Source organism: Haemaphysalis longicornis, unplaced genomic scaffold (genome assembly GCF_048455015.1).
Source record: "Haemaphysalis longicornis isolate Haplotype H1 unplaced genomic scaffold, Haemaphysalis longicornis Haplotype H1 scaffold_119, whole genome shotgun sequence".
Lineage (NCBI taxonomy): Eukaryota > Metazoa > Arthropoda > Arachnida > Ixodida > Ixodidae > Haemaphysalis > Haemaphysalis longicornis.
Window position 1 is genome coordinate 390,133 of NW_027526224.1, and position 26,975 is coordinate 417,107.

A 26,975-nucleotide genomic window follows, 5' to 3' on the forward strand; every position below is an offset into this window, starting at 1 on the left:
GTTTGAATGACGTTTGCAGTGATATAAGAGCAGGTCTTTCAGCTAAAGTTGGTGTGGAGCGGAGACTTGTTTACTGTTAGTTGACCTAAATGGCGCCGCCACACCACGGAAAGCAGTCTTATGTTTTTGGTTTGTTTGTGACCATATTTAAACATGGCTTGTTTTTATTCATAGAGAAAATAATCATTTTGTGAAACATGGTGCTCGCTCGACAAATATGGTCACGTAAGACACCGGCGCTTGCGTCAGTTGGCCAGTGTTGTCTGAGACAATTCCAAAGCCTCGCAGTGCTATGCATCTAAACCAAGCATAGTGCGTGCAGTACCAACAGCAGTACGCAGAGGTACTTCAATGTTCATGTGTGCTTTCCTAACTTCCACTGTTTGCTCCATAATTCTTACCGATATAAAAAGAATGTGCCCTAAATTTAAATGAAAATAGCTCTTTGGGCATGCTTATGAACTCTGCCTAATTTGCGTTTGCCGGCCTCAGCCAATCGCACAGCTTGGCATATGACATCATAGGTTCTGCTGCGGTAAATGAGCTAGTGGGTCGCATGGCCATTCCCTTTTTTTCCTAATTATAGAGCTTATTTGAGTGAAGTTTACGTTAAAAGTGGTGTCAACCTGATTCTACCGAGGCAATCTTTTGAAGGAACCAAACTTGACCTGTCTCCATGGCCCCTTTAAATGTAAACGTTGCTCAAATAAGCTACATAATTAGGGAAAAAGGGAATTGCCATGCGACCCACTAGCTCACTTCCCACAATAGGACACATGACACCATACGCACAGCCGTGCGATTGGCTGAGGACAGCAAAAGCAAACACAAGTTAGGCAGGGCTTATAAGCTTGCAGAATAAGCTATTTTCGCTTAAGTGTAACGCATATTCATTTTATAGCAGTAAGAATGGTGGGGTGAAACAATGGAAGTTACAAAAGAAGAACCAGTGCGTATTGCTGTTAACTACTGCGCACACTATGCTTGTTATAGCAGCACAGCACCGTGGCGCTTTGGGGTTGTCTCACTGGCCGAGCGGTGTAAGCGACATTGTCTTATGTGACCATAATTGTAGACGTACCCCATGTTTCACGGAGCAACTAGTACCTACCATAATAAAACCAAGCCAGGTGCAAATACAGTCAAAAACAAAGCAAAGGTGAAGACAGCATGGTGGCGATATTTAAGAGGATTGATGGTGAACAAGGCTCCGCAGTCCGCTGCAGGCAGGACGGCGCACTTGAAATTAGCTTGAAGACCCTTCCTTGTGATGTCATGGACCAGACGTCACAAAACACACGATTTGGCGGGAGAATCAAAATTTTAACTTCAACTGATTAATTTCTTGGCGAATAAAGCATCATTTGCTGCCCGACACGTGCTACGGCCACTACAAAATCCCAAATCTTTCGAAGAAAACAGGCTTGTATTTTGTCTGCATGGCCCTTTAATGTGGCAGTCACACTCCCTCAGGCAGCACGGCCACTTTTGAACAATACGGAGCTACCGTAAGGCATCGCTTTGCACCACACACACATAGAAATCATTCGAAATGCCAGCTGATCTAGTTCTGATTGATATAAAATACTAGTTCTAAAACCTACTGCAAATGAAAAAAAACTTATAAAATAAAATTTTGGATCACGTGTACCTACATTCGAAAAGAATTATGTAGAACTATTCAACGTAAAGGGAGGACATTTGCTGTGTGCTTAGAAGACATGCCAATTGGCCACATAATGACAAATTTGTTCTCAGCCAAATAGGTTTTCACCTGTCTGCTAAAAGGCAAATAAAAGCTAACAGAAGAAAATTGATGAACAGGTAACATTACACGGCTTAGAGCAGAAGAATAACACTCTGCACGTGTTGGCTGTATGCATATTTTCCAACCTTTAAAATTTGGCTGCATTTTGTCACCATTTTACGCACTTGAGGTCTAAATGTGGAAATATATGTGCATGCATACTTATGAGTTGGCGTTGAAAATGTGGGACCGTGTAAGGATGTATATTGCGACATTTTAACCTTGACAATTAAAAAATTCTAAAAAAATGCAGCCAAATTTTGACGGCACAAAAATCAGTCTACAGCCAACATGTACAAAAACTATCACTGCTCTGCACTGAGTCATGTAAATATCAAGTAGAGAATTTCCCTTTTTAGACTTTTAGCAGAAATATGAAGAAATTTTGAAACCAATTGAATTACATCATGCAGCCACTAATTCGTATGTATTATGAATGCACAGCAATCTATCCAATTTCTGTTGAATAGTTTTCTATAACTTCGAAAATACTGAGGCAAGTGAAGCAAAATAAGATTTCTCGAGTTTTAAATTTGAATTTGTCTCTCATACACTAAGATAAATAATACTGATATCACTCAATACTAGACAGGCTGCACTTTGTAATAGTACATTAGCCATGTATGTGGTGTTAGTTGACGCACAGCAGAGATCATACAAACGTCCAAATGGACAACCACACCGTGAGGGAGTACTGGTGCCATGCACCTTATTCTGGCATGATGCCCTGAAATCCGTAGTCTTTTTACCACGTAGTAGCTTACCACACACACAAAAAAAAAACAGTTTAGATTAGTGTCAGGAAAATATACATGAGCAATCAAGAAAAAGAAAATCAGATTAAACGACTTTCATATCATTCCTTGGCAGTCACTGCATTGGAGCTCCAAGGATTTTCTAGTGTGCTGCAGCTCTTTCTGCAGCACGTCAGAACTGTGTTGCTGTCTTCTTATCCTTTGGAGTTCCTTGTGGCTGGGGAGGCTTTCCATGGCCCATGAAGCTGCCTGCACATAATTTAGAAAACAACTTGTAATGAATTCAATGAACAGTGCGGACACCGGCTAGTTTGAACACTGCCAGTAAGGAAACACAACTCGAGCATTACCGAAGTGTACAGATAAACATTTACCCATGGTGATTTCACACCATGGGTAAAACGGCATGCTTACGAGTACAAGCTGAGCTTCGCTGATCTCTCACAATGCCCTTCCTGATACATGCTCTCGTGATTGCGCTACAGTCAAAATAAACCTCGCGGCCAGAACTCACAACACTAAAGCAGCCCGCTGCCACGCGAAACCTTGAGGAGCTTGAGGGGTTGTTTTGCGCAGAAATTTGATGTCTGATAGAAATTTTGCTATTTAGTTCTGTTTCATGGACATGACCTTTACATTCCGTGACTGCCCAAACATTTCACCTGCTTCAGATTTAAATGAAAGTTTTTCTAAATAATTTTCAGTTAAGAGATTTTGAACTGGCTCTTACAGTCATGCTTGTTGGCACAACGCATCACACACATGCAAGCTACTACAGCCATTTACCATTAAACGTTTGTCAAATGCGCCATTACATTAGTCTTCCCTGGGATCCAATGGTGCAAAGCACAATGAAATATAACAGAGTAACAATAACAAGGACGACACTAGACACGGGAGTCGCAGTTTTCTGGTAATGCCCACCAGGTTTAAAGCTGCCTGTAAAAACTGCTAACTGCATCTCTGATTGTCTGCTTGCCGACAAGAGACTACAGGAAATTGGCAAAAAAAAAGAAATATAGCTGCTTGGCAGTTAAAGACTGACTGCAATACCTATATTCAGAGCATATCGTGCAATTTGAGAAAGATTACAAACAAAATGAGTGAAAGGTTGTGTTTACCGCTCATGAAAAATTGTTAAGGCTTTTTAGGAGTAACCGCACTGTGAAGTCAGTCTTCGCAGCCCTTTAAACAAGATGCACAACTACCCCCACAGTGCCCTTCTTTAAAACAGTCGTCAAAGCGGCCCAGATCTGAGTATTCAAAGCGGCCGAGTTCACGTTGCCATTTGTTGCATAGTTTGCCGGAATTCTCTTTGCTGTGGAGGTTGTGTAGTCGCCAACATGCCCATCTACAAACGGCCGCAAAGTTACAGCAGAAGCCACATTTAGATTGCAGCACAGTCATTAGCACATACAAGGGCAGGTGATCACGCGAGCTGAGTAAATTGAGCACATCACACACTGACATGCTACTCAGTGAAAAATGTTAAACGCGTAAATTATAACGCATAACGCCTGCGCTATGCCGCTCTATCATTTCTGAAAAAAAAAAAAAAAAAAAAAAAGAAAAAAAACGCAGTCAGTACCGAGGGCTGTCACTGGACTGTCTCCCGCGTTGACAAAACCCGAGACGTGGTTTTATCTAAATACATGCGAGAAATTAGTGATTTCGTTCCGGGTAGCGCGGGACTGATGATTGAGGCCTAGAACCAGGAACTAAGCTACGCGAAAAGTTTTAGTTAGTCAAACTATTAGCCAAACTATTGAGGCGCAATAATGTCTCTTTGTCTAGAGTTGTTCTTGCTCGGCTTTCCGGCATCTGCCGCGTTTTTTTTTTATCTGTTGCAGTGATGCCCTTCTACACTAGCTGTATAATAAATTCATGTAAAATAATCAACAGCTAGATGTACAAAACAAGTTGAGCGACGCGAAACAGTGCAGCAAGCGTTGCAACTTCTCCCGCCACCCCGGGAGAAGCCTTTCGACCGTTTCCGCACTGAGCACCTACCTTCGACCACAGAGCAAGAAATCATGCATAAAACACAAGAGGGGCATTGGAAGGGTTTAAACACGTGGTACACCCGGCGTCAATATAAGCCGGGGCACGCGAGCGCGTGGCAAAATGCATCGCCGCGACACCTGACGTTGCATTTCTGGTGTCGAGACATCGATGTGCGCGTGCGCGTCCAACCACGCTCGCTAGCCTGTCTGTTCCTTCGGTTCTAACGGCAGCGCTGATCACATTCAGAGCTTGGCGCCAGGGGTCACTTTCTTTGCACAACACGTCTTGCTCGTACACGCTTCAGCGGCCGAGGGCGAGGGTGAAGTTGCGTGTCTCGCCCTGCCATGCTGTGACAGATAACTAATCTTGCCCGTCTCGCGGTGACAAAATTGTGCCCCACATATGCTCTCCAACATCGGTATTTGAAACAGCGGCGCTGTTCTTGGGCTGGGCTTGACGGCAGCCTGTCCTTGTATTGTTTTACTCTCCCTCCGGAGTTCCCAGCAATGTGTTTGTGTGTACAGGTAAAGCCGACTTTATGAAGACCGGCGGAAGCTTGGTCTTTGTAAGCTGGCCTTCCCACACTGCCTGTTTCGCAGCGAAGCATGGAAATCTACGGAGGGAGTATGATTAAAGGCAGCGGCTTTAACTCATGTGTTATTTAATGTAACCAAAAACCATTTGTATGAAAATTTGCTGATAAGACGACTATACCGCTGTGCCGAGTTTCGTTTACTTGTCGTAATTACGTAGTGAACTTGTAAACGTTGGAGAATTAGTTTGCATTATAACGCAATTTACGGAGAGAGATTGCCATGTATTGGAGAAAGCGGTTGTAACTACGGCTCCGCGCTGGTTCAGCAGAAATCGATCCCAATCGGTGGAACGAATTTTAATATTTTTTTCGTAAAACATGCCATTGGTTTTTAACTAAAATGAGCACACCAAAATAGAATACGAACTGAAGCGAGAAATAATTCCCTTTATAAAGGTGTCTTGAGGCTTCACCTTGCACACGTTCTGAAACAATTATAGAAGGGGAAACGGGAGAAGAGATCGGCGTGGTCGTGGGTATGACAAAAAAAAAATGAAAGCCGGTATTCTACACCAGCTAAAAATCAAAGCACCGCTCAAGGCCAGCAATGAAAAAGCATCTGTAAAGTATGGTGTTGTGCTCCTTCCCATTATTCAACTTCATTAGTGGGAGAAGTAGCAGCCTGCGGAAATGATCTCGCTCATCCTTCTTGGCATTGACTCGTAAGGCGAAACCCCAAACTCCTGGTTTGCGCAAAGGCTTTCCCATTGTTCCTGAATCGCGGTCCATAGCGCGTCCGCTGTGCCCCCTGACAAGTCGCTTCTGGACAAGCGCGACTTAATGATCCCCCACACATTGTCTATGGAATTCGTATCCGCACCGTTCGGAGGCCACTGTAGAGTGCGTAGGCCCAGATCCTCCTGCAGGTTGGTCACCCGACGTGCTATGTGACTGATATCTGCTGAACCAGCGCGGAGCCGTTACAACCCTTTTCTCCAATTCATGGCAATCTCTCTCCGTAGATTGCGTTATAATGCAAACAAACTAATTGTCCAACGTTTACAACTTCATTACCTAATTACGACAAGTAAACGAAACATGGCACAGCGGTATAGATCGTCTTATCAGCAAATTTTCATACAAATGGTTTTTGGTTACATTAAATAACACATGAGTTAAAGCCGTTGTCGTTAATCATACTCCCTCCGTAGATTTCCATGCTTCGCTGCGCAACAGGCAGTGTGGGAAGTCCAGCTTACAAACCCGCCGCGGTGGCTCAGTGGCTAAGGCGTTGCGCTGCTGAGCACAAGGTCGCGGGTTCGATTCCCGGCCGCGGCGGCCGCTTTTCTGATGGAGGCGAAAAGCAAAAACGCCCGTGTGTACGAGATTTCGGCGCACGTTAAAGATCCCCAGGTGGTCGAAATTAATCCGGAGCCCTCCACTACGGCGCGCCTCATCGCCTGCGTTGCGTTGGCGCGTTAAACCCCTTCAATCAATCAAGTCCAGCTTACAAAGACCAAGCTTCCGCCGGTCTTCATAAAGTCGGCTTTACCTGTAAACACAAACGCATTGCTGGGAATCCGAAGGGAGAGTAAATCGATACAAGGACAGGCTGCCGTCAAGCCCAGCCCAATAACAGCGCCGCTGTTAGAAATACCGATGTGGGAGAGCATATGTGGGGCACAATTTTGTCACCGCGAGACGGGCAAGATTAGTTATCTGTCACAGCGTGGCAGGGCGTGCAACGCAACTTCACCCTCGTGGGAGTTCACCCTCGCCTCGGCCGCTGAAGCGTGTACGAGCAAGACGTGTTGAGCAAAGAAAGTGACCCCTGGCGCCAAGCTCTGAATGTGATCAGCGCTGCCGTTAGAACCGAAGGAACAGACAGGCTAGCGAGCGTGGTTGGACGCGCACGCGCACATCGATGTCTCGACACCAGAAATGCAACGTCAGGTGTCGCGGCGATGCATTTTGCCACGCGCTCGCGTACCCCGGCTTATATTGACGCGGGGTGTACATATAAACGACTTGCAATAGTTACCTTGTGAAATGACGTTCCAGCAGCACGGGAGCACGGCGCACATTCCCATCCGTGGGCGGCCATGTTTATAAAACTGCGATGCATGCTGCGATGGCTGAATGCTGAATCGGCTAAATCAGTTTCGTAAAAAGCTCACAGACGTCTCTAATGGTGTAGAATAACAACGAAGCTTTAAAAATGTATTGAGATATAATTAAAAAAATAGAAATTTTAGTTTTTAACTTATAGTTTGAAATATTGTACATAAATACGAAATAAAATGGCAACAAGGCAGACCCGGAAGCGTGAATGATTCTTAGCCTAGACGCACACCACGTGACCTTCTCAACGTCATGTCCGGTGTGTTTATTATACTAGTGCTTAAATAAACAACGTGTGTTTAAATCAAGCTCATATTGAAATATAATTTGGCTTAAAATTTTGTTAGAGCCTATATCAAGGTCTTTGTAAAGTTGTCGCCTCCGTTGTTATGGTAGCTGTATAAGCAAATGGCGGCGCCCTGCGTCTACGCTACGAGCACGAGCCGGTCGTGGCTACGAGTGATCGTCAGGCGCGCTTGGTCAGCATCAACAGATGTGTATCTGCAAACGCATGACACTATCTTAAAGCTCTGACATTAATGCTTTAATAAAATGAAGAAGGTGTATCAGACCGACGCGCGAAACAGCGCGCTTTTTTGTAACGCCCGTCGGTTCTCTTGAAACGTCGTGATCGAGCTGTTCAGACTCCTGCCGCGTCCGTCCTGTCGCTGGAACAAATAGGCGATTTTTCTTGGCTCGTCAGCCTGCAAAATGACACCGAGGAGTCCAGTTCAGGCATGCGTAATCTGCTGCGTATGCTTGTCGGAAGCGGCTGCTACGGAGTGGTGCGTCTAGTAGTTTGGCCGACACAAACACGTCTCGGGATCGCCAGTCCGGACGAAGCGCACGAGGTACCACTTGTAACTGGTTCAAATGACTTCATTAGTAACCAGTGCCTACATTTCGGCTACACAGTTAGGAGCGCGGGTAAATAATTCGGACGTTTTGCATGTGGCGTGCTGAAAGGTCAGTACATTTGGTGGCTTTACGTCTTGCACCAATTTCCTATGGACGATGCTATATGTACTACGTAGTGGAGTCCCACCGGAAATTGCTATACGCACTACCCATATTCGCCCCGAGCGCGAACACAGTCGGCCCCTGGCGGCGGCGGGACGAACCGCTCCTAGTGTGGATGGCGCTCTCGCGTCGTCTGCTTTTTCACGTTGCGTGCGGCGCAAGACGCGTGCTGCACACGACAAAGCAACCAATATGTGTGCTCGTTTGGCAGAAAACAATGACATAGTTACCTCTGCTTGCGCATTTCCTCTAGAAACGCAATAATCAGCGGCCGTTGCGGGTTAATGCGCTGGTTTAATTCCACGAAACATCTTCGCCCTGGTCACCGCTTGAGTGTGAAACGTGTTATAAACATTGCTTCCCCACATTGCACTTTTCTTATTGTTGAGTGCAGTCGTCTGCCGTTTCGGGAACGTCGAAGGGTGCTTTTTGAAGGCGGCGTGGTGATTATTTAAAGGATAAAAGTTTAGTACGCGAAACGGGTAAGAAGCGACAAGACCTGTGCATACGCGTGCAAATTCCACATCCTTGTAAAATTGCGCTGCGTCCTTATAGAAAGAAGAAACAAACAAAAACATTTACACTGCACACGACCCGTGTGCTATCGCCCATACATTACCGGATACGTATTTTACACCCGCAAGCGCCTGTGTGATCGAATTCTCCCCGTACCTTTCCTAAAATAAATACCATTTTCGGACAGTCGTTGTTTATACTGAGGAGGAGGAATAAACATTTATTCAATTTTATCGAGTTGCTAATTTTACGTATTATTTAAAATGCGTTTCTATGGATGCGCAAGAGTATTTAGGGATTTTTAGGTCAAAATAAGCAGTTGTGAGTTTCCGTCTGTCATGTGGCATTTCGTGTGTCATTGTCATATATATCATTTTCAAATCCCACATGAATCACCTTGTCTAGAAACGTGTCTCACTCAGCATAACCAAATGCCTAATAAGGTCAGGAGGAGAAAACGCGTAATATAATGCACGTTATTACCCACATGTGTGAGGGGTGTGTGCCATGACTCGCTGCTTTTCTTTTTTTTTCCCACAATGCTTGCTTTCAATACAGTTTTGAAAAAGGCGAGCCACAATTCCTGGACAATCCCGGACCAAAGGGGGGGTTAATCAGTTTTGAAACTACGTACTGCTTTTTCACCGCTACAGAACACGACGCCTAGTGTAGTCTCGATTGTAAGTAATACTGATAACCATAGTTTGGCTTTTCGCGTTACATGCGTTCTCTTCTCGCTGCTCTTGCAACGTTGGCAGGACCCCCCCCCCCCCCCTTCCGAAAAAAAAAAAAAAACTAATGCACAGAATTTCATTTTTTAACCAATCCTCAAGAATTAAATGCCAAGACAAAAGCCATATTCAGTTTACAAAACAAAGTAGTTACCGGGACCCCGTTGCGCTGATTCGCAACGAGATATAAAAAGGAAATGTTTTACTACATCTGCAACAGCGCAACTTCATTTATTGCCATCTTTAGGGTTCGTAAGCGACCTTATATGCAAGAATGCAAACACATCTCGCTGTTGCAGGCACCTGTTAGATTTTAAAAGGAACGCAAATGGTCAACAGAGCAGCCGTGACAGAACATTTGTGCTCACTGAGGTCCCAGAAGCTTGGTTTGCACACCGTTGTCACTTTGCGAAAACCTAGCTAAACATGAGATGTTGATTGTAGTGCGTGCGTTGACAATTTAATTCGCACGTTCACTTGCGACTAAAGCCGTAAATAAGTGATCCGAAACCGTTATTCATCAAACCTTCCTTCAGAGTCGTTAAAATTTCATTTAAAAGACCCGTTAGAGCGGTTACATTTATATCTGTGCGCTGATCAAAATTCAGTATTTTTATGTTGCCTTTTGAACACACAAAAAATATCGTAAGCTCTTAGAAAGAATTTCGGGGAAGTTAAGTAGTGTTACCATTTCAGGGCATCCCACAAATGCAAGAATGCGTCATATGCTACCAGTGAAAGCGATTGAGATTGCCGTTGTAAACTGAATTTCAGAGATCGAGGCTTTATGATTTGTTTCTATTTATGCTTTTATTGAAGGCTCAAAGCCATAGTCTGGACAGATCGAGCTTGCTACGAGCCACAGCATACAAGTTCATTGTCACAATTACGGCCATTCTGAGATTCCCGATCAGTCGTCGCTTTTTTTGGCGTAGTATTGAAAACTGACTGCCGCTTCCATGCTATACATTGAACGTTGAGGAACCGAACTACAGGATACCACTCTTGTTTGCACCTTTCGTGCGCACATACGGCGGGAAAAAGGCACGAAGCGCGCCCACAGTGTACATTCTTACGGGCCGCTCAGCGGAGCATCCACACTAGCAGCGCGACGCTGTCGCCACCTACATGTCGATGATGATGATGATGATCGTTGTGGCCAGAAACCCTTTGTATCGGGCGGACACCGAAATGTCCAAGCCAGGTGAAAAAGTTAACAAAATACATATAAAAAGAAAAAAAAAAGAAAAAAAAAAGAAAGAAAAAAAACCGGCTGAATGCCTAAAGTCATTGCACCGTCCCCACCAGCGAGAAAGCTAAAGGTAGCAGTTTTCCTGCAGTCTTGTGCATATGGTACACTGCATGCGTATGTACGTCCACTGCACTGTCACCATTCACTGCAGTTCACTCGTGCGTTCACTGCACCGTCACCACAGCCGCACCCAGCCGAACCGATCGCTGCCAGAGTTGCAGTCGCTCTTTCGTCGTGTGTACGTCCATGGCATTGTCGACGCCGTCCTCGAACCCTAGCGCCTGTTGTATAGTGGCGTTGACTCTGGCGGGTGGGCGCAGCCTGTGGCAGTGCAGCACCAGGTGCTCCATGCTTTCCTCGTGGTCGCCGCATGCCCTGCACTTTGCTGCTTGAACCTCTGGTGTGCTGTCGTAGTGCCGGCAGTACAGCAGCGTGCGCAGTGCCCCCGCACGGGCCTCGAAGAGGAGTGTGCTGCCGCTGCTGTTGTCGTAGACACGCATCCGGCCTATATCTTGCCTGTGGTTGCGGTACAGTTCCAGGGTAGACTTTTGGTGCATTGTGGTCTGCCAGTGAGCGCGTTCCTCTTCTTTCACCCTGGAGCGCACCTTCTCCGTGATCTTGTGCGGCGGGCCCACCTCGATCGGGCTTGTAGTGAAGCCGAATTTTCGACGGAGGTGGTAGAGGCGGTTGCACCACTGTGTGCGAACACCCTTGAATGCCATGTAGCGGAAAAGTCGCCGCGCCCAGCGTTCGTCGTTCATGACTCGGAGTCGCTCTTCGAATGCAATTTTGCTGGTGGCCTCGCGAGCCTCAAATGTTGACCATCCCAAGTCACCCTGTATGGCCTCCACAGCCACTCGGCCATGGCAGCCCAAGGCAAGGCGGCCCACCTCTCGCTGACCACGCTCGAGCCACCCCCGTGTTGGCGCCGACACACACACCACAGCGTTCGCAAAGGTGAGACATGGGACGTGCACCGACTTCCACAGGTCACGGACCAACAGGTATCGGTTGCACCCCCATAAGCACCGTCTGCGCAGGATACAGCTGGCGCGTCTCGACCTTTCTTTCAGTAGAGCCTCGTGTGTAGCATACTTGTCGCCAGTGGTGTTGAAAGTGATGCCAAGGTAACAATAGCTGTGCATCGGTGGAACTTCTTCCCCGCCAGGCAGCAGCACAATGCGAGCTTTGTCCTCTGGGTCGGAGAAGCACAGGACCGCTGACTTGCGCGTGTTGAAGGCCAGTCCCAGTGTTGACAGATGCTCAGCCGAGGCGGTGACAAGTCCCTGTAGCTCAGCCACACTTCCAGCGAGCAGGACAAGGTCATCGGCGAAGACCAGCCCCGGTAGTGTCCACATTTGCGGGAGTCCATCTTCAGAATAGGGCAGCGTGAAACCAAGTCCCGACGAAATAAGGGCTTTCTCTAGCCCCGCTACATACAGCATGTATAGCAGCGGGGAGAGCGGGCACCCCTGCTTCAGTCCCCGGTGTATTGCCACTGGCTCCGTGTGGACCTCTCCGAAGCATGCCACTGCCTTGTTGCTGGTGTATAAGCGCCGCAGAAGGTCAATCCATTTGGATGGCATAGCCAGGTCGCTCATGTGCTGCAGCATACGGCCGTGTGGGACATTGTCATATGCCTTAGTGACGTCGAGAAAGCATGTCACCAGGCCGCGGGATTCTTTCCGTGCAATGTCTATGCACTGGGAGAGTACAAACAGGTTGTCCTCCACCCGACGACCCCGTCTAAATCCATTTTGCAGCTCCGTCAGGTGACCACTTTGCTCCGCCCACGCGCTCATCCAGGCCTTAAGCACTTGGGCAAAAAGCCTATACAGTACGCTGGTGACTGTGAGTGGCCTGTGATCCCTGAGAAGGCTGCTGTCACCGCCTTTCTTTGGTATTAATGACACTTTTCCCAGTAGCCATGCCTCTGGGATGGGGTCGCCGTGGATTATGCCGGTGAGGATTGCTGCAAGGTGTGCTTGCGCCACTTCCCCCAGACACTTGACCAGTTCCGCAGGGATGCCATCGAGTCCGCTTGCCGTGTGAGCCCCAATGCGAGCAAGAGCACGTTTGAGAGCCAGCGGTGTCACTTCCCATTGGCAGTCAGCCATGTACGAGTCCTGTTCACTTGGCGGCTCTCCTACCGGGCTGGCTTTGTGCTGGACGTCACCTTGGTTGGGTGTATGGTCAAAGATTCTCTCAAGATGCGATTGGAGGTGCCGACGTATATCAAGCACTGTGTCACCCGTCATTTCATCTCGGAGCTTTGGCAGTGGCGATAGCGCCATCTATGAGGCTCTGTCAGAAACACTCCCGAGCTTGCTTGGTGGCGGGCTGACGCCTGCTGACGCGACCTTCGTACGAACGGCAAAGTACCTGCGTACCTGGTTTCAGCCACAGCAAAGTTTGCGCTGTAGTCATGGGCGTGAAATAGATTATGGCTGCCTACAGGGCCTTTTACGACACGTTTGAGCATTTAATCGAGGCAGGAACAGAAATTACGCGGGACCTGGTGCATAACATACGGTGTTGATCAACAAATCGTATGTTGTGTCGGGCCGCCCGCGCCATTTTTTTATTTTACTTTTCAGTTTTGTGTAATCAAGTATGTATCTATAGTAGCCTCAGGCTGTCTATTCCTGGGTATCGCCAACTCTCTAAATAATATCCCACGGCGGCTTTATTCGCCTTAATAAGTTTGAGATCCCTGAGTGAGATGTCTAATACGCTGCCCCGTGCCTCTTAGCGCGATGTGGTTTCGGCGGCGCACAAAACACCAGTTTTAATTGACTACGTAGCAGTTAACTAAGGCATGTTCTACAGGAACTCTTGAGTACAAACGTGGGAACGCGCACCTGTGCTTTTAGCTCGTATGTGTTCGTACACCTTGCCTCGAGCTGTTAAAGTTGGCTTTTCCTCATGGCTGTTAAGCTGTGCAAGAAAGTCACCGGGGCTAAACGTGATGGTAAGAAACGCTTCTGATGTAAAGCAGCTAATCCATAGTGTTTACGAAACTCTTAGGACACATTCTTTTGCAGTGTGACCTTTAAACGTTTCACATCCCTCCTCCCACTCAGCCTTATTTTGGCAAATAAAGGTGCAGACACAGGAAAAGGAAACCGGAAGATGTATAGAACTTTTATCCTGCATTCTTTCACGTGCATAATGTCACATGCTAGCAGTGCCGTTTGTCCAACACGGTTTACGTTGTGCATTGAAGCAGTTTCTTACCAAGCTCCAAAGACTCGCCTAGGCAATTTCACATCACGAATGGTAAAAAAAAAAAAAAAAAAAAAACATCTGTAAATTATGTAAGCAATGCCCATCTCTTCATTATTGACATTTTCTAGTTTATCAGAGCTGCTGCTGCAGCCACGCATTATGTTATTTATAAAGTAGAGAATACAGAAAGGCCATTTCTAAGCAGAAGGAAATATATATTGATTAGCATCTGCATTGTTTGAATTGTATGTTTTCCAATTGGCAGGGCAACTGCTATTATTTCTATGCCACATAAAATGCCCATTATGTTTTCCAACTGGCAGGGCAACTGCTATTATTTCTATGCCACATAAGATGCCCATGATTTTGCTCAAGTATGTGGACTCTTAGGTGGTTACATGCTGATAAAAGAATTCTTTGCTACCTTCATTCACACCCTGCAACTCGTACGTGCCCATGGTGAGCATGCAGGGTGCACGTGAGGCGCTTAGCATGATAAACTTCAGGCGACGTCAGCTCAGTTGTACTGAGAATATGTCTACTCCAGAATGCTTAAATAACTGAATCAATCATGACAAACAGTCAACTCAAAACAACCTGAAAGAAAAGAAGCACCACCTACCCTAAAAGAAAAAGAAGACAAGAAGAAACGGGTTAACTATTTCACATTGTTTTCAGGTTATCCAAAAATAAGTCCGCATGCAAAAGGTCCAAGAAAGGCTGTTGTTTCTTACACTTTCAAGAAGACATCAACACTGCTATTGTTTTACAATATGAAGTAAATTTTTATTACACCACATCCTCAGCTTCAATTGAAGTTGTCCTTTCTGGGTGACCTGTAAAACCAAAGGTACAGTACAATTAGCAATACGGCAATGTTGCTTGTATAAACGATAGAAAAAAAGCACAAAAATAAACATGGCAAAACCCAGGACCTTTGTTATGTTTTTTCATTTTGTGTTATTTTTGTCTTACTGGCACAATTTGAATTCTTGAAACCAACTTTCGCGATTTTCCATACCAACCATTACTACTGTAGAATCTTGTTGAGATCATAGGACGAAGAGGAAGCTGGCACCGAAGTCAACAACTACATTAAATGGCTTAAATACTTTAAATACTTTTAAATTAAATACTTTTTGCCTGAATGTAAATGCGGCTAAGAAATTTATTATTATTTTGAAGCAGCCAGTTTTTATGGCCAGTCACAGAAAATGGGAGCAGATGCCATTGGTGCAGGGCTGCATGCGACCACACCGTGTGAAGTGTTGTGCAATTTTTTTTCAAATCTGTTAGCCCGACCGAAACCAGAGCACACCGCAGGCAGAAGCTGTCGTAGTTTTTGTTATAAATTGACGTGAACCTTTTTCCTCCTCACTTAAAAACTGATCTCCTTTTTTTGCTGTTTGGTCCCGTTTACAGTAAGAACTACATTTTTTTTAGGAAAAAGGAACTGCCACCCAAATAAAACCAGTACTTCTGAGTCAAAAGAGCAATGCACAAGATTAGAATCATACTACACAATGAGAACATATGTTGCCCCCCCCCCCCCACGCTACCCCAGCACTTCCACCCTCCCCCATGCCCTCTCCCTATTCTTGCCCGAAACAATGGATTTGCCCCCTCAAGTAAAGTGTGCAGCTGGTCGGATTGGTTCTCGATGCATAAATACAAGGCTGCTTCAAAGAGAAACAAGGCATTGGTGCCTTCCTGGTCTGTTCCACAACTTTCACTACAACCTGGAACGAAGTTTTGGCCCTGAAAAAGATTCAGTACACTAATTATACGGCACTAGAAAGCGGATACAAGCATCATCACTGACTCCCCCCATCTCCTATCATTAGCTTCACACTTGTTGATTAAAGAAGTGCTTGTCCTTATGCGTTATCGCACTTGCAACAATGCATGAAACGACATTTAACAAGGTGAGGGGAAACGCGCTGAAGGTATCCAATACGCGTACGCATCGTTCAGTTGCTCGGGCCGGCTGAAGGAACCACGCGACATGCATGCATGCTCGCGCATCGGGTGGAAAGGCTGGTGACGGAAATATAAGCTCGGCGGTCGATGCGGGTCTCCTACTTCAACATCAGTAAAGCAAGCGTTACGGGACAAACCAACGAGGCCAGAAATACCTACCTTCAGATTGGGCAAGCCGTCTTCGAACCACTGCGGCGTGTTGACGGCGCGATCGGGAAGTTGCCACGCCAGCTTGACGGCCCTGGCGCGAATCGTGTGCATCAGCCCGGCCCACGATTCAAGACTTGGGCTTTATTACCGTGATTTGTCGCAACGAGATTGGCGGGGTCGATCCATCCATGGATCCATAGAGTTAATAGCAGAGTTACTGGATATATCGGTCAAAAGCGACGCAAAGCAGCCATGTCGACCAACCGAACGCTTGTGACCGCGGTACAACAGTAAAAACATCAAAAAAAGTGCTAGTAAGTAAAGTAAAGTAAAGTAAAAGTTCCTAGTCCCCTTTGATGCGGGGCAGGCGCTAGGTAGCGCCACAGTGCTTCTGACAGCCTCCATAGATGGCGCTATATCGGTAGTGCGTATAGCAATTTCCGGTGGGACTTCACTACGTAGTACATATAGCATCGTCCATATTTGAAATAGGCCAACGGAACAAACTCGGAACAGACAAGCCCGTACTAGAGTGAACTCTACCCGTACGTATGCCAATACGGGGCCAAAATTCGTTCTTCGATGGAATTCGGCCTCTTCTCCATGCCGCTCGTCCGTAGGTCATCCATAAAACCTGTGGTAAATCTATAAAAAGTGCTTTGTTTACACAACTTCTTCTACGCGAGTGTCAAAAACAATAACAAACTCGAGTTTCGCAGAGAAAAACATAATGCAAACATCTACAAAGCATGTTCATGACGTCACGGTGACTAGGTGACGTCATATTAAAAGCCAATAAACTCAGGCTAAAAATAAATCTTGATACTGTAATATTAGTGTGTCACTGCCAAAAATATATGCAATACTATTGAAGTAATTGCAATATAATGCAATTATGCAATTTTTTTTGTTGACGTACGTCACTTTCGTGGGGAGCAGCAGCGTCAGGTCAGTTCGGGGGGAACGGGGGCAATCGGCTCGGAAGCCCCGGGTTGCAGCAGACGCAGCCTTTCCGGAATTCTTGCCGGGTGTTATACCGACGATCTATTGTTACACTTCATTTTTAAATTATCATTTTGGCGCTCTCTGAGCTCTTCTGGACCGCTAACGCCATCCAAATCCAAATGGTAAAGGAGGAAGTATTTTATCAGTTTCGCTTTCGAGTTTCATTTTTCCGCCGCGGGGGGTCAATTGCTCACGTGGTCTCAGTTATGACGTCGCCAACGCTTGCCCATGCCCCATGCTTCGCGCCATAGAGCTTCGCGCGAACGGCGAGTTTCACTAGATTACGCTGTTCTGTGGTGTATCTGAGCTTGAATCTGTGCATGATGGTAGCAGCACAGATACGGAAGACGACTTCGATGCGTCAAATTTTAGTGCGGACAGCGAAAGTGCGTCAAGTCGTCCCGTACCATTACCAGGTGTGCGCCGGCAAGTTTTGCTTTCTTCTCCGGTCGCTTTATCGCGGGCGCGCGTTGTTGTAAACAGATCCCGCCCTGCTCTGAAGGCTACTCTCTCGTATCTGCAAGGTGTCGACTTCGTTTGGGCGAGACCACTCCGCGTCGGCTGCACAGAGAATCTAGTTCTCTCCACGAAGACAGCCCGGAGTTGACCTTGGCGTATCGCTCCAGAGCAGCGCGTGGCTGTTCGTGTTTGTTTATGTTTATATTTTGGCTGCGTCTGCTGCAACCCGGGGCTTCCGAGCCGATTCCCCCCGAACTGGCTGCTGCGCCCCACGGAAGTGACGTACGTCAACAAAAAAAATTGCGTAATGGCATTACACTGCAACTATTTCAATAGTATTGCATATATTTTTGGCAGTGACACATTAATATTACAATATGAAGATTTATTTTTAGCCTGAATTTATTGTCTTTTAATATGACGTCACCCAGTCACCGTGACGTCATGGACATGCTTTGTAGATGTTTGCATTATATTTTTCTCTGCGAAACTCGACTTTGTTATTGTTTATGACACCCGCGTAGAAGAAGTTGTGTAAACAAAGCAGTTTTTATAGATTTACAACGAGTTTTACGGATGACCTACGGACGAGCGGCATGGAGAAGAGGCCGAATTCGATCGAAGAGCGAATTTTGGCCCCGCCCGTACTGGTACGGGTAGAGTTCACTCACTCTAGTACGGGCTTGTCTGTTCTGTGGTACGTCTGTGCCGAGTTTGTTCCGATGGCCTGTTTCAAATATTCCGGCTTCGCGCGGTGCCGAGGCAAGCAAGAATGTACGAGCGTCGGCGTTGTGTGGAGTCGCTCACAAGTGGTGCGGTGCTGCGCTGTGTTTTCATTTCATATGAGGTGTTCAGCTCCAAGCCTGTGTCACCGCGCTTGTATCTTCTGCAGTCTTCAAAGTCCGATGACTATTCGTGACAGCAACGCGAAGTGCTGGTCAGCTCTTGCGCAGAGCGCAATGTTTTCATGTCAAATACGTAGGTATCAGAACCAAATGTTGCCCCAAAATGTGCAGCAAGGTACGAAGCACCGTGTTCCTTCAAAACGTGACCGATGTGTGTGGTGCGTCGTAGTTTTCCAGAGGTTTATTGTTTGTGTGAAGCTGCTGGCGCCGCAGTCATCGATGCTATCATCACAGTCATCGTTATACACGGTGTTGTGTCGGTATCACAACGCGAGGCAAATATTTTGATACTGCTACGTACTCGACTTGCAAGTGTCCAGATTCGTGTCGCAGCAGGAGTGTATACGTGAATAATCTAGAGCCCCATCAGTTAGCAATGGTGCGTAGCAGTGACAGCGAGTTCTCGTTCGTGCGCTTCAACTTGCCGTGATCCCTGTCGTTACAAGCGTGGCCAAAAAATGCGCCGGATATCTGTCGTGAGCTACTGTGGCATTTTCCGTGTGTGTTGTGTTCGTGTGCTCCAAAATTTACGATGTCGCCAAACGTACGTGATCGTGCCCATTTATGACAGGCTAGGTGATGCGTCAGTGGCTTCAGCAACAACAGGTGCTACGTGCTGTGTTGAACTGTTATATCTACATTCTAAGCATACCATGTAGATGACTCTGCGTAGTTGCTGTTTCTATTTGCTCTAACCTCATTTGCCTTGTTCATCTTTTTTGCATTGTATTTTTATTTACGTGTGCAGGCAGCATATTAGCACTAAATCAACCTTAAACACTTACCTGTACATGCCATAACCGTCTTTGCAATCACGTGTGCATGTGCTACTGTTACCCTGCAGTATTTCGTCAACTACTGTGCATGCTAGCAAAGATTGTTTGCATGTTGTTCTGAACCATTGCTAACAGCCTGAATTTCCTTTAGTATTACTAGCATACCTTTTTCTTTCTCACCTGCTGGCTTCGTGTTGCTTTTACAAGGAATGAATCATTTAACGCTTATGTCGGACAAACTTGTAAAAAACAATACACGGGATATACCTGCTAAATTTCTCAATGGCACAAAGCACGTACTCGGATCGCACAGGCTAAAAGTATGTCTGACGTGCTCATTGTTTGATGTCGTTCTGAACCATTGCTAACAGCCTGAATTTCCTTTAGTATTACTAGCATACCTTTTTCTTTCTCACCTGCTGGCTTCGTGTTGCTTTTAAAAGGAATGAATGATTTAACGTTTATGTCGGACAAACTTGTAAAAAACAATACACGGGATATACCTGCTAAATTTCTCAATGGCACAAACCACGTACACTGATCGCACAGGCTAAAAGTATCTCTGACGTGCTCCACACTCTTCGTCTGCCGCTCAACGCAGTCATGCTTGATTTTTACCCAACCGGCAAAACCACTTCTGGGGCGGTATTCTCGTAACTGTCCCTTTTGAAAACGTCCCTTTTGCGTCCCTTTCATCGTGACGTACTTCCGGTTAAGCAGTAAACGTTGGCAGCAGGTTTGCCGCGCTTGCGTTACGTCACTTCCGGTTGTTCGCTTTTAGCCAATCAGGGCTCACCAAAAGGGACACTTTTGAAAGGGACGCAAAAGGGACAAAACTCGAGAATACCGCCCCTGCTCACTGACGAGCCAGGGTCACTGTCACGCCCACTTCACAACATATGGTGAAAGCAGTCTGTTCTGATTTTTACCAAACAAACCAAAACACTTCCACTCACTGACTAGCCGTGAAGAGTCACTGTTAATAATTATTGTTACTAATAATTTCAAAATCCACATGTAACTCTAGCGATGGTTAAGGCTGTAGTGGAAGTCCGGGGTGGGTGACTTTGACGGCGCTTGTGGGTTTCAGTGAACTTGGACTAAGAACGGCTCTCACGGGGTAGAAGCCCTAGCATCCTTCTGCTCGCAAATCCATAAAATATTTGTCTATTTGTTTAGTGCAATGCATAGTTGACACCATTGAAAAGCACCATCAGAGAAACATGAGAAAGCGTTGCTTTTGCCTCTGTGGAATGAACCAAGGCGGACCCGCTAGGTATCTGCATCGAAGCATACACTGGGTGCTACTGCGCAGCCGACTGGTACCCGTTGGCAAACCTGCTTCCCACACAACAACGCAAACACATGCCTGTTGCATGCGGCCTGCACGCATTTTGTTTGTCTGCGTGGAATGGAATGGCTGTGCCAGCAGGAAACAGTCGCCAGAAAAAATTTCTATCGGCAGACTCGCATACTTCGAATGGCAACTGGCAGGCTCCATGGTTCGACACAGTGGTAATTCCAGTGTGCCACTGATGCAACAAGTCTCTCCATAGTATCAGGAGATTCGAATATAGGTTAACAAGGGCGGTGTGACAACTGTCGCCATGCTGAAAAATGCCGCAACAGGGGCTGTACTGTGCACAGATTTTTTGTTGCCACTCCCATCCCACTGAGTTGTGCCAGCTTCCAAATTTACCCCGTATCATTTCAAATTAATTGATGTTTGCTGGTGTTTGACAGATGCAAGCACCAGTGTCTGTCTGTCGTCTTTAGCGCTAAAATCATGTTCTCAAGGGGAAACTGAGTTTAACGAGGTTGCGGACCTGAAAGCTGGCAGTGCTAATGGGGGTCGTAGCAGAAAAGTTGCAGCGTGGTGTTGTGCTGTTTTTGCTATGTTGATGTTATAAAGTGCATGTGGTATTTATATGGGTCATAGGTTTCAAACAAGGCACTAGTTGGAAGTCGTTGCTGTCTCTTCCCTTTGTTACACTTGGTAGTCGTGCTCTTTGTTTGCAAGAATTATGTGAAACTAGCTAGTGTAATTACAGTTATAGAACTAATTTTCTGGGAAGGAAATGCTGCCTTGGGCCTGCTAAAGGATATACCCTCTTTTGGCTACACCCATCGTAAGCCAAGATAACGCAATACTCGACAGAGCCCGTGCACAAGCTGCTGCCTTGCATTGGTCCGACCCACAAAATTGACAGGAACAGCTCCCCAGGACTGATCCCGAGCAAAGGTTCTGGTTCGCTCATGCCCCTCAACTTCACAGAAGTCAATGAAACCTTGCCACACAGGCTGCGGCTTGAAGTAGCATTGACCTGAAAGTATCTGCACACAATCAGACGCGAGGACAGCCCAGACTGCCTTCTGTGTAAGGCTGTACAGAGACAATTGATCATTTGCATAGTGTTTGACCAAGGTATACTAGTGGGTGAAAAGACCTTGAAGCAGCCTTACTACGCTTGAATGCTTACCCTCTGTCTGAACGAAAAATTTTGGGCACGTGGGCTGACAAGAAGGAGCAAGATCGAGCTGTCAAATCGCTGCTTGTCCTGTCTGCACTTTTGGGTCTAGGTGGTGAAATTTCACAAACTGCGAAACTTTTTTTTATGGTCGGTAAATATGTTATGCGAATTATACAGTGATTAGTCTGTTTCTGCGCCCCATTGCATCTTATACATGCTTTAAGTGTACAAAGTTCATTGGTTGATTTCACTGTCGTTTCTCATACCCTCAGTATTCAGTACCTTCCTTGCCACCACGGGATTTAAGTAGCAGGCCCAAGTTCAGTTTCTCAGGCTGGCCTCTTCTCCTTTCAAAAATCTTTTACTCTCTCTACCTCTCTCTTGCCAGCATGCCAGGTGCTTGTAACGGTTTACTAGGATTCGCAAAGGTCAACATACGATAAAAATTACTTATGACTACTTTCATTGCTGAAGTTCACTGCACTCAGTGTACTAGGGTGTTTGGCACACAATAGTAATTATGACTGCAGACAGCCTACAGACAACCTACAGTTCTTAAAGCCCACGTTGAAATCTTGCCACGCACTCGTTCTTGCCTTCACTTCGGTAAGGCTGTCACAAATTGGTTGATCAGCTGAACATGCTGGAAGGGGTGTTTTTCTATACTCTGAATTAATGTTTGATCAACGTGCATACATTAAAGCATTTGGCATGGTTCTTCCTTTTTATCTCTTGACACCCAGTGCAACCAATGGGCTGGTCAAAGCTGTGGCTTGTCATATGTGTTTCCAGTACATAATGGTGCATTTTGCTTGTTGCCAAAGCCAACTGCAGAAAAGTTCTTAAGCCCTAATGCAGTGCTGGCAATGGTCTTTTGTGGGCTATAAAAGCAAAATGTACTGGTTGACGATCAAATAAAGTGAGTCAATTTTAAATGTTTCTTCCCAATGCCTGATGTGTTTTCTTGGAGGTTGTGTGTTTGCTTAGTCCTTTTGGGAACAGAAGGGCATGTATGGCTCATGTGTTGGCCATGAGACTAATCAGCGTTTGAAGGTTCATGGGACAGGTACAACTTGTACAGCTGGTGAGCGAACAGATTTAACTTACATTTTCGATTTTCTTGCAACATGTTACTAGCATACAACAATTAGGCTTTATAATTTAGCTGCAGTTCTTTTTTACGACAATACTGCTATTGTGCTCATAAAATGAATAATTATTCAAGAACTGTTACACAATGTCAAAGATGTTTCATTTAAATGTTGCTAGTGTTAAGACCCAAAAGATAAGTTTGTAGTATAGTGTTCAGAAGCAGCACCACGAATATGAGGCATGCCATGGTGGAGGGTAATGAATAAACTTATACCACCTGGAAGTGTTCAATCAACAGCAAGATCACTTACTCACGGACAGCTGTGTTTTCCGCCTCCTTCACAAAAACTGGTATGCCCAGGAAACCTGCTGCCTCGTGTTCAGTAGTGCAACACGTCAGTCCATGGGCTGCTACTTTGGGTTGGTGTTTTTGTTGACATTAAATACATTTAATGCTCTTAAATTCCGCATGAGAATTTTTACGAGTGCCCTTCCGTGTGTATGGATTGACGGCCAGCAACAGTTACTGGCCGTAATGTGCGGCGTCATCAGAAAACATTATGTCATAGTTACTCCCGCCGTTTACCGCGCACGCGTTAAACGGCGGGAGTAACTGAGCGTCCGGCATCGTCGTGGCTTGCGCGTGGCACTCGCAAAAATACCAAGGAAACAGTCACGTGCGTCCGCGGCACAAGGAAGAGCATAAGACATCTCGCAGACGCCCAGCTCGCGAAGCCGGTTCTAGCGCGTGTCGACGCGTTCCACTCTTGGAGGAATGGGAAAGCCTGCGGACAAAACGATCCGGGTCAGCCAGTCATGCATGCGGAAGATAGATGGATATGACGATGACTACTGCTGCCACAGTGAGAAGCGACGACGGAACACGTAAATAAACTGCATGGTGTGTCATTCAGTGCTTACATAAAAAGAAATCATCCAGCTTCGCCTTGTGTCACTCAGTGCAAGTTTCACCAATTTTAAAGACGAAGGTGTAACATCAAACGCGAAAAGTGACCGTATATATACGTGGCCGTCGGCGGGGCCACCGCTGTATGGACTGGTGTACGACTTGAACTCATTTCGCCAGAGCAGCAGCCAAATCCTCTCACCACGGCGCTAAACCGGCACCTTGGCAGAATGGACCCTTGCTGCCACGTGCTCCTGAAATTTTTATCTTTTTTACCGACGATTCGAGTGAGTCCAACGCCACGAGATTGAATCAATTAATTTCAATGATTGTTTTGCGTTGCCGAGCGTTGAGACCCACCGGCTGTGCAGAAAAGGGGATGCGCACACATAGCTCTTAATGTTCAGAAAAGGGGAAACCAGCGAGCAGAACGCAGGACAAGAGGAGGAGGCACACACACGGCACACTCTTTTCTGTACTTTTCTGAACATTATGAACCAACTAGCCCAGCAATTCACTCTCTTGAACATAGCTCTTACTGCGGGGGAACTTCAGCGTGATGAGCTTCCAGTCTGCTTGTCAGAAAACGAAGGCCTGAGTGCTTCTTTCTTTTTGGACAACAAACGCCACATGGTTGGCCGGTTCTTCAGCACTTGCAGTGGTGGGCTGTTGGACCAGAAGCAACACTACTTACATGACGTTTGTATACGTAATTATGTGCAACAACGCTAGCTGTTATCAATTTAGTGTTGACAGGAGCTGTGGGCACAGTTTATGTGAAAGACCATTGTTGGCGCTACATTTGCTGCCCTTACCAGCGTGTGGTACAGAGCTGTGCTCTCGCTGTTTATTGATTACGAGCACAATTTTTACAACGGTGTGTGAAGTTGGTGAAATGAAGTACAGTCTATCTCCTGGTTTGGTCGGTGGTTCCTGCTTCGGCGTGGTTCTTCCCAGGCCATCACTAACAAGGGTGGCAATGGGAAGCCAAAAGCCAAATTTTTCGACACTTTGTGATCAGTACTTGTAGCACTGCAGTGTATCCCTTGCAACTTTGGAAGCTCGCGACATGACCAAATATACAGAGTTGTAGGCACGACGAAAAGAGGCATTAACAGTGTTTACTCCAAACATCTTTTTGTCACATCCAATAAACTTTAATTCAGGCCTCTTTTGTACCAGCTGTGCTGATTTCACCCCCCAAAATAAGGAACCTGCTGGTCTTTCTATGCACAGAAAGTATGGTGAGGTTGCAAAACATTTCAGGCTACGGACAAAAACGCCGGTGTTCAGCGGCGCGTACTAGAGTGCACAAGAGCCACTAAATAAGCTTATTTAATGGAAGATCCAGTGGGCACCAGTAATCTAGGCCCAAGAGAACTCTTGTCAAATGAGGGCCTTTAAAGGTATTCCATCCGCCTATTCTCCCCACAAAAGCCACACATTCTATGAACTAAATGGGAGCGCAAGCAGCCTTCGTGCAACACTATTTGCCGGCAGCCTCTTCAGCCAGTGCCCACGTTTGAGGGCACAGACCCATTATTCTCCCTATTTAGCCACAGCAGATCAAACCTAATGGTGTGAAATGGCGCGCGCACACACCTTTCAAAATAAAAAGGAAGAAAGAAGTGCGGGTACAAAAGCCGGCGAATTTAAACGTGCAACGCAATCCTCCGATTCCTTCACTCGGAGTGGTTTTGCCTTGCCTATACCGTAGATAACACAACACCGAACGACAGCCGATGTACCAAGGAGGAGAGTTATCAGCCTGCGCTTACGGCGCGTAAACTATGAGAAGCACAGCCGACCTAAACATGAGTGCCGGCACGGCCACTTTGCACGGCCGGCATGGTACTTGGTACTAGTTTCGGCGATCAACAAGAACGACCACATCCAAGAAATAATAACAAAAAACAGGTGACGTCACTTCCGTGGGGCGCTCCAGCCGTCAGCGATCGGGCGAGGCTGGAGCACCCCGGGGGAAAGGATCCCCGGGGTGCAGCAGCCTTTGCCTTATATTTTGTACGTCAAACTTTTGTACTTACACCGCTCATATTAGCAGTATTATTCTATAATCGTTTTATGTTCAAAGTGTATATTTCAAAATATTTTTGTCTACCTTGTGCAAAGTACCATTGAGGTTACCAATTTGTTTTGTTTTCACACTTTTTTGATAAAGTGCGTAATACATGTTTAATATTATTGCTGCTTGAAAGCCCCATTCTTCCTCTATTATTTCATAGCTTACATTTTAGCGTCCATAATTTTCTGTGGCAAGAAGAATGTATATTTCAATTTTTTTTATATGTACCTCGTGCAAAGTGGCATTGATTTTTTTTGTTTTAATCTTTTTGTAAAATTGTAATAAATCTGTCTGAAATTACTCTTAGAAAGCCCTATTCTTTCTCTATCATTTCCTATCTTACACTTCAGCATCAATCATTTTCTGTGGCAAGAAAAATATATTTCCTGGAACATCCAAAAACAACCGATTTTTCAGTGGGCACAAAAGTGGAGTATGCAGGATATAAACTATGCCGCAAGCAAAAGCCTGGCACAGAAGCACTAGGAAGGTGCGCTTGCTTCACTAGTTCAAAAGGGCCTTTCCTCTTTATGAATTCATGCCAAGTATACCTTTCACCATAACAAGAAAATTCTTTTTTTTTTCATGGTGCAATAGCTGTAAACATAGTTATCAAATACGCGTGTACATGCATCAAATAAAATCTTGTGTGCAGAAAAAAAAAAAACAATGCTGTGACTTCGTGGGTCTGAGCAGCGATAATCCGTTCCACAACAGGTACAAACCAACCTCTCCTGGTGCGATATGCAGAACATTAATGTCTTATGCCACGCCCCACCTTTAAAACGACTTTGAAAAAAATTGCACTGATGATTGCTATACTCCCTAATGCGAAATTTGTGCGCAAGCTGAACTGCAGTCTTCTCTGTCAAGGCGCATATCTGCTGTGTCTCGGGAAGTGATCGTGTGATCAGCGAACGCATGGTGGCGCACGCTACTGTGCTGTTATATCTGCTGTGTCTCGGGAAGTGATCGCGTGATCAGCGAACGCATGGTGGCGCACGCTACTGTGCTGTTATATCTGCTGTGTCTCGGGAAGTGATCGCGTGATCAGCGAACGCACGGTGGCGCACGCTACTGTGCAGTTATCTCGGCGTGTATGCGTTTCCTAGTCAGTACAGCCAGCCGTCACCTGAATTTGCTATGGTTATTATTTCACAGCATAAATGTGCCTAAAG

General features: G+C 46.0%; 2 long non-coding RNA genes across 3 annotated transcripts in view; one reads left to right on the top strand and one right to left on the bottom strand.

Moving 5' to 3' along the window:
- LOC144161509 (uncharacterized) overlaps positions 1–7,194 on the bottom strand; it is a 49,108-nt gene extending 41,914 nt beyond the window's left edge. For both annotated transcript variants that reach the window (XR_013320493.1, XR_013320492.1), the window contains exon 1: positions 7,143–7,194. This is a non-coding gene — a long non-coding RNA (uncharacterized LOC144161509). The remainder of the gene's footprint in view (positions 1–7,142) is intronic.
- Positions 7,195–17,336: 10,142 nt separating this feature from the next.
- On the top strand, positions 17,337–22,655 carry LOC144161510 (uncharacterized). Its single transcript, XR_013320495.1, has 2 exons — positions 17,337–17,520; positions 17,588–22,655. It is a non-coding gene; the product is annotated as an uncharacterized LOC144161510 (long non-coding RNA).
- Positions 22,656–26,975: the final 4,320 nt, after the last annotated feature.